Source organism: Arvicola amphibius, chromosome 4 (assembly GCF_903992535.2).
Source record: "Arvicola amphibius chromosome 4, mArvAmp1.2, whole genome shotgun sequence".
Taxonomy (NCBI): Eukaryota; Metazoa; Chordata; class Mammalia; order Rodentia; family Cricetidae; genus Arvicola; species Arvicola amphibius.
Window position 1 is genome coordinate 44,441,822 of NC_052050.1, and position 7,013 is coordinate 44,448,834.

Below are 7,013 nucleotides of genomic sequence, written 5' to 3' on the forward strand. Positions count from 1 at the left end.
TGGTTCTGTACTTTGATCTACAATGAGTTTATGAACTTTCTTCCTATTAGACACTTTAAAAAGTCCCAAGTGAGTCACCCCAGCTGTAACTGTACACTCCTTCTAGCTTTTAATTAAACAATTCTGATTAAGTTCTTTTGGTTTTTAAGACTTGTTTTTTAATGACAACAAAAAGAAAACTACAATGCTATAGACTAGTATCAGGCAGCCTTGAAGAGGGGGACACGTCTTTCCTGGAAACAATGAGAAAACCGTCTCTTTAACAGAGAGAAATAAATTCTGCAATCTCAGGTGTCCGAAATGAGCAAAGCCACTCTTTTTTGAAAGTCTAACTTGGATCATATTTGGAAAGCTGTTCTCATTCAGAGAAAATCTTTATTTTATGAATATGGGAATCTTGTCAGTGTGTATGCCTGCACCACTTGTGAGCCTGGTATTGAAGGAGGCGAGGAAAATAATGTTGAGTCCCCTGGACTCAGAGCTGCATACGGTTGTCAGCTGCAGTGTGGATGCTGAGAATCGAACCCAGACCCTCTGCTTTAGCAGCAAGTGCTCTTGACCACTAAGCCAGCCATCTCTCCAGCCCATCATGGAGAGTTCTTGAGATTGCTACAGATACAAAGATGTCTCCTTGTAGCAAACATGTCCTCTTGTCTTACTATTCCCTCCCCTGGTCACATGTGCTCTATAAAGGATAGATAATCAAGGCATTCCTTTTCCCTTCTTCTGCACATTGGTGCTCCATCCTTCTAAGATCTTTCAGGTCTGCTTGGAAAAACATACATACACTGTTTCCCTCAGAGCTAGGGGCAAGGAGTATGGTAGAGTACCTGCCTCAAGTGTGCAAAGTCCTGGGTTCAATGCCCAGAACTGCAGGCAGATGTCCAGACAAAAAGCAAAGGGGTACTGCTGCGCTTATATCAGAAACACATCTGGAATGACTTCTAGACTAAGTGACGTCTAAACACGTCACATACATTTGTTCAATAACAGCTAAGTCCTATGACTTCCTATTTGTTTTGTCATTGAAACAGTCTTTCTTTCTTTCTTTCTTTCTTTCTTTCTTTCTTTCTCTCTTTCTTTCCCTTTCCTTCATTTATTTTTTCTTTTTTCTTTCTTCCCCCTCCATCCCCCTTTTTCTCCCTCTCTTCCTTCCTTCCTTCCTCTCTCTCTTTCTTTCTTTCTCTCTCTCCCTCTCCCCCTTTCTTCCTTTCTTCATTTCCCTTCCTTCCTTCCTTCCCTCCTTCCTTCTTTCCTTCCTCCTTTTTTTCCTAAAGATGAGGCTTCTCTTATTAGCCCTGGGTGTCCTGGAACTCCCTCTGTAGATCAGGCTGTCCTTGAACTCACAGAGATCCACTTGACTCTGCCTCCCGAGTGCTGGGATTAAAGGTGCGTACCACCACCCCACAATGCTGAGCCAGAGTCTTTGTAGACAGCCCAAACTGACTATACAGAAATTCATGATGCTCTTAGCTCAGCCTCCTAAACACTGGGATTACAGGTGTGTGCCACCATACTCAGCAACAACCAACCTGTTAATGCAATGACGCAATTTGCCAAATACATTTGCCCAAAGTCAGTAAATGTTATGGTCAGTATTCAAACCCAAGACTGCCAAGGTGACACTCACAATCACTCTTCTGCCTAAATAAATATTCTTCCTCTTCAAAAGATGCTTCTTGTCTCTTCTAGTCCTTTGTCCCTGAGCTAGCCTTAGCGACTTGGTATTTTGTCCTCTTACCGTCAATATTAACTCTCCAGAGCAGGAATATATCTCTGACTAATTTGGGGCTCTTTCGCTCTTCCCTTGCTCTAGTCCTGTCCCAACAGGAGTAAGAGTGCTTCCCACCAGACTGGAAGGCCCCTACCAATCTTAAGATGCAGTTTCTACTAAACTGAAAAATTTGTCATTGAAATTTTCTTGCCCAAAGTATCTCTGCCACTCTATTGTAAGAGTGATGACCTCAGCCAGGTGGTAGTGGCACACACCTTTAATCCCAGCACTCAGGAGGCTGAGGCAGGCGGATCTCTTTGAGTTCGAGGCCAGCGTGGTCTACAAGAGCTAGTTCCAGGACAGGCACCAAAGCTGTCTCGAAAAAAAAAAAAAAAAGTGATGACCTCAGCACCAGTGAAATGATGGCTCAGCAGATACAAATGCTTGCTATGCAAAACTAACATCCTGAGTTTGATCCCCGGATCCCATGTAAGAGAGAACAAACTTCTGAAAGTTGTCCTCTGACCTCTGCATGTGTGCTATAGCCTGCGTGAGCCCACTCCCCACACGCTAATAATAAATACAATAAAAAGTGTGATGATTATCCGGGTGGTGGTGGCACACACCTTTAATCCCAGCATTCCAGAGGCAGGGGCAGGTGGATTTTTGTGAGTTTGAGACCAGCCTGGTCTACAGAGTAAGTTCCAGAACAACCAGGGCTGTTACACAGAGAAGCTCAGTGAGAGAGCACTGCCATAGCCTGCGTGATGCTCCAGCTTCAATCTCTAGCACACCAAGGAAACAAGGAGGGTTAGAAAGAAGATGATAAAACAGTAACTTTTTTCAAGCACACCCCGCTATAGGTCCTGAATAAATAAATACTCAAGAGTGAGCTGGGCGGTGGTGGTGCACACCTTTAATCCCAGCACACGGGAGGCAGAGGCAGGTAGAGTTCTGTGAGTTTGAAGCCAGCCTGGTCTACAGAGAGAGTTCCAGGACTGCCAGGGCTACACAGAGAAACCCTGTCTTGAAAAAGCAACCAACTAACCAACCAACCAAACAAACAAACAAAAAGCCATCAAGAGTGTGAGGCTTCACCCTATCTGTGAAGGGGACGAACACAAGATACCCAATATTTCAAAGTCAAGCCCCCTCACTGGACTTCACTTTCTATAGAAGACAAGCATGTCACTCACCTACTGAGCTCTGAGCAGCTGACCTCCTCAGCTGACTCTTCCTCTGCCCAGGAACCCTGACTTATTTCCCTGTTATGATCCTTTATAATGCTTGGATTTGAACACTTTATGACAACGGTGTCAAGTAACAGATAAATTGGGTGCAAAGTCTGCTTCCCTTTCTGGATTCTTTGAGAAGACAGTAATTGGGAATGGCATCTTCACAAGATCTAAGCTTTTCTGTGTACCTAGGTTACTAGGTGGAGCCGGATATTACTAACAGGGATGTATTGCTCAAGGGAAGCCTGAACTTGTGCAGAACACTATAGCCCATCTCACCCCACACTGTCACTCTCGACTAAGACGGCAGAGCCTGCAGATCTGATAGCTGGAGAACTGTGACGGAACACGTCTAAGGAGAGGTTTGGCTTTCACAGTCATCCCAACACTCGGAGAGTTCACGTAACTTAATTCTGGAAAATTTTAATCATCAGTAACCTGAGCCCAGTGCTGAAGCTGTGTCAAGCAACCAGAGATGGTTTTAGCTCCTCGAGGCTCTCTTTAGATGGAGGAACCATTGCATGAGACATCATGAATGAGCTAAACTGATTTTATTGATGAAAATACTCAGGTTGGATTCAAGAAGTGGCTCAGCGGGTGTTACTTGCTGTGTAAGCGTGAAGTCCCGAGTACAGCTCTCCAGAGCCCACGTAAGAGCTTGACGTAGTATCTGTAACCCAGCACTCCTGCAGGGAGATGGGAGGTTGAGATGGGGGGAAGAGACCAGAGAATTACAGAAATGCCCCTGCTTCAAACAAAGTGGAAGATGGGAACCAACACCCAAGGCTGTCCTCTGACTTCCGTACGTGCATGGACGCTCATGCACGTGCATGCACACAGCCCCACGCCCATACGCTCATATTTTATGGTAGTATTACTAATGGATATTTTATCTGCCAAGTACTATTGTTCTCATTCACTAAAAAATAGAAGGATGGTTGTGATTATCCATAACCCCTTTTTCTGTTGCTGGGAATCAAACCCAGAGTTTTATATATGCTGGGCAAGCACTCTACCACTGAGGTACACCCTCAACTCTCCTCATCTTTGTTTAGTATTCATTTGTTTATTATTTTTAGGCAAGGTCTCATATAGCCTAAGCTGGCTTTGAACTCACTATTGTAGCTGTGGCTACTGTAACTCCTGTTTCTCCTGGCCCCACTCCAAATGTTAGGATTACAGGTGCATACCACCACACTTGGCTCTTTCCATGTATTTTAACACATTGGGTAACCACACCAGAGCCCTATTTCTTACTGACTGTGTGACTCTGAAAAGTTATCTCACCCCCAGGAGCCTTTTGTTCTTGAGGAACACAATAGAATTACTATTAGCACCCTCCCTATAGAGTCACTAGGAGGATTAAGTGAAATGGAGCATGCAGAGCTGCTGTACAGTAGCCTCTTCATAAGCTGTAATTATTATTGTTATGAAGATAGGCCGGGCATGGCCCAGCCTTGCTCCAGCATTCTTCAAGCAAGGATCATCATCGAGAATTGCTCCTGTGGGCTGGATACAACCCTCTCACCCCAAGTAGGCATGGAGTCTGCTCCCAATGGATACCAGTGTGTTCTATATTATTATTTAAAAATGGTTTTCAGCAGTGCTGAAGAGATGGTTAGGTTAGGAGCGCTTGTTGTTCTTGTAGAGGACCTGAGTTTGGTTTCAAGCACCCATGTCAGGCTGCTAACAACTGCCTATAACACTAGCTCCAAGGAATCTGATGCCCTCTGGCCCCACAGGTACCTGCACACACCCACATAGAGGCCTAAATACATTTAAAAATATTTTTAATGAGTTATTCATTCTTATTCTATGTGTATTGATGTTTTGCCTGCGTGTATGTCTGAGGGTGTCAGATCCTCTGGAACTGGAGTTATAAACAGTTGCAAGTTACCATGTGGGTGCTGGGAATTGAACCTGGGTCCTCTGGAAGAGCAGCCAGTGCTCTTAACCTCTGAGCTATCTCTCCAGCTCAATATAAATAACTTTTAAGAGTGACTTTTTGCAAAGGTCTGACGCCTTTGGGTTTGGGATCTTAGGATAAAGCTTTGAGAGCAAATAGTTCATCTAACAACCATCTCAGGAGGCATCATAAGTAAGATGGGGAGAGGAGAGAATTCCAGCGGACGTGCTAGTGTGCAAATGACTCCCGTGGAGCAACACAGTGGGCAACACAGCCCACTGTCAGTCCAGCCAGGGCAAGGAGCCTGGGCCACTAGCCATCAGTGTCTTTCCATCTTTGGTTAGGAGGCAATGACTCCCCAGCACTTCCAGCCTGCCTGGTGAACCAGCTTAAAGCCACACAGGAAGTTACTCGCTCTCTGGGAACTGTTTGTGGGTAACTTCTATGTAGGTCATGAGGACATGGGTAGGGCACTATCAACAATTTCTATACCCAGATATTAGATAATATTAGGAAACAATAGTTGATTATTCATAGGGGTGATAATGGTGTTGCGGTTACGAAGGAAGAATGCCCTGATTCTCAAGCGATGCCTGCAAACCATGTAGGGGTTAAGCATCATGATGATTGCAGCTATCAAATGAGTCAGCAGAAACAGGGTTGGGGACCTGGCTCAGTGGGAGATTGAGGGCTTTGGGTGCACTCTTCAGCAATACAAAGAGCAAAGCAACAGAATTAAACACAGTAAAAGTTAGCTGACATTTACTGAATCCACCTAGGGTTATACAGGTTACCCTTTTAACTGCTATCCTTTTAACTTCTGTGTATGCTTGACAGCTTTAATATTAAAATGTTGAAGCAGTGTATTAAGCAAGTATTTATTGAGTAGCTATTGTGTACTAAGTATTTGAAATACCAGTTCCATCCAAGCCAGTTATGGTGGCTCCGTCCTGAAAGGTGTCTTCTCAAGTCCCTCTACTGCCCTCTATGGAAGACTGCTGAAGTAACTCTACAAAGCTCCAATATCTCCTGGGGCGGGGCGGGGGAGGGGCGGGAATGCTCTGATGACAGCTCTCCCAACTCCAAGGTGGAAATGGCTCTAGTCATTCTAGAGAAACTAATAAAGAAGCTGGCAAACCCTTCAGCTGACAAGGAGGGATTCCCAGCAAGAAAATGGTAGCGTGGTGGTGCCCCATTTGGAGAATCAGGGAAGTGATGTGACTGCCCAAAGTCATCTAAGCCCCTGGACCAGTTCCCCTCCTAGAACGGAGGGAAAGGAAAATTATCTTCCTGCAAACAACTGAGTCCAGCAGTTAACCTAAGCCTAAGCGTATGGCTGGCCTGGACTGTTGGCAGAGTTCAGGGCTTGGGGAGGGCAAGTGGCAGAACACCTCTTTTGTATGCGGTGGATCCTGGATTCCATCGCAAGCCCTGAAAACATAGTTTAGTACACCGCAGCTTTCACAAGTTGCTCAGGCCCAGAGGAGGGCCGTCTTAGTTTGAAGGTTCTAAGAATAGTGACCCATCTGCTCCACATTCCCCAGATGCAGGGCTTTCTGGAAAGGTGCCAGAGAAGAAGTAAAGAACCAGGAAGTCGTGGCTTTCTCATTAAGGTGAGTATTATGGGGTTGGGGTGGGCAGAAGTGTGGCTTATCAGTAGAAAGTGTGCACTTAGCACATGAGGCCCTCAGACAATCCTCAGCGATACACATACACTCACACATGTGCATACACACACATACACACAAACACTCACACACTTACACAGACACATATATTCTCTTCATACATAAACACTCTCTCACATATATATATACCCCAGGAATATACACATTTATGCCCCCATACATACATGCACACACACATACACACACATGCACACACACACATACCCCCCACATACGCACACACACATATATGCCCCCCCACACCTTCCCACCCACATATTACACCCACACTCACACATACACACTCACTCAGGAACATCTCTAGGCACTTTTCCTTCGTCAGCTCTGAAGAGACGCCGGAGTCTTACTTGAACAAGTCTCTCAGGTATCTCTGACACAGTGGCTTTTGAATCTCCTTGAGAGCCATGGACTACAGAACGAGGTCTAGATCAGTGTGGTAAGATGAAAACCCTTACCAAAAAGGAGGATCT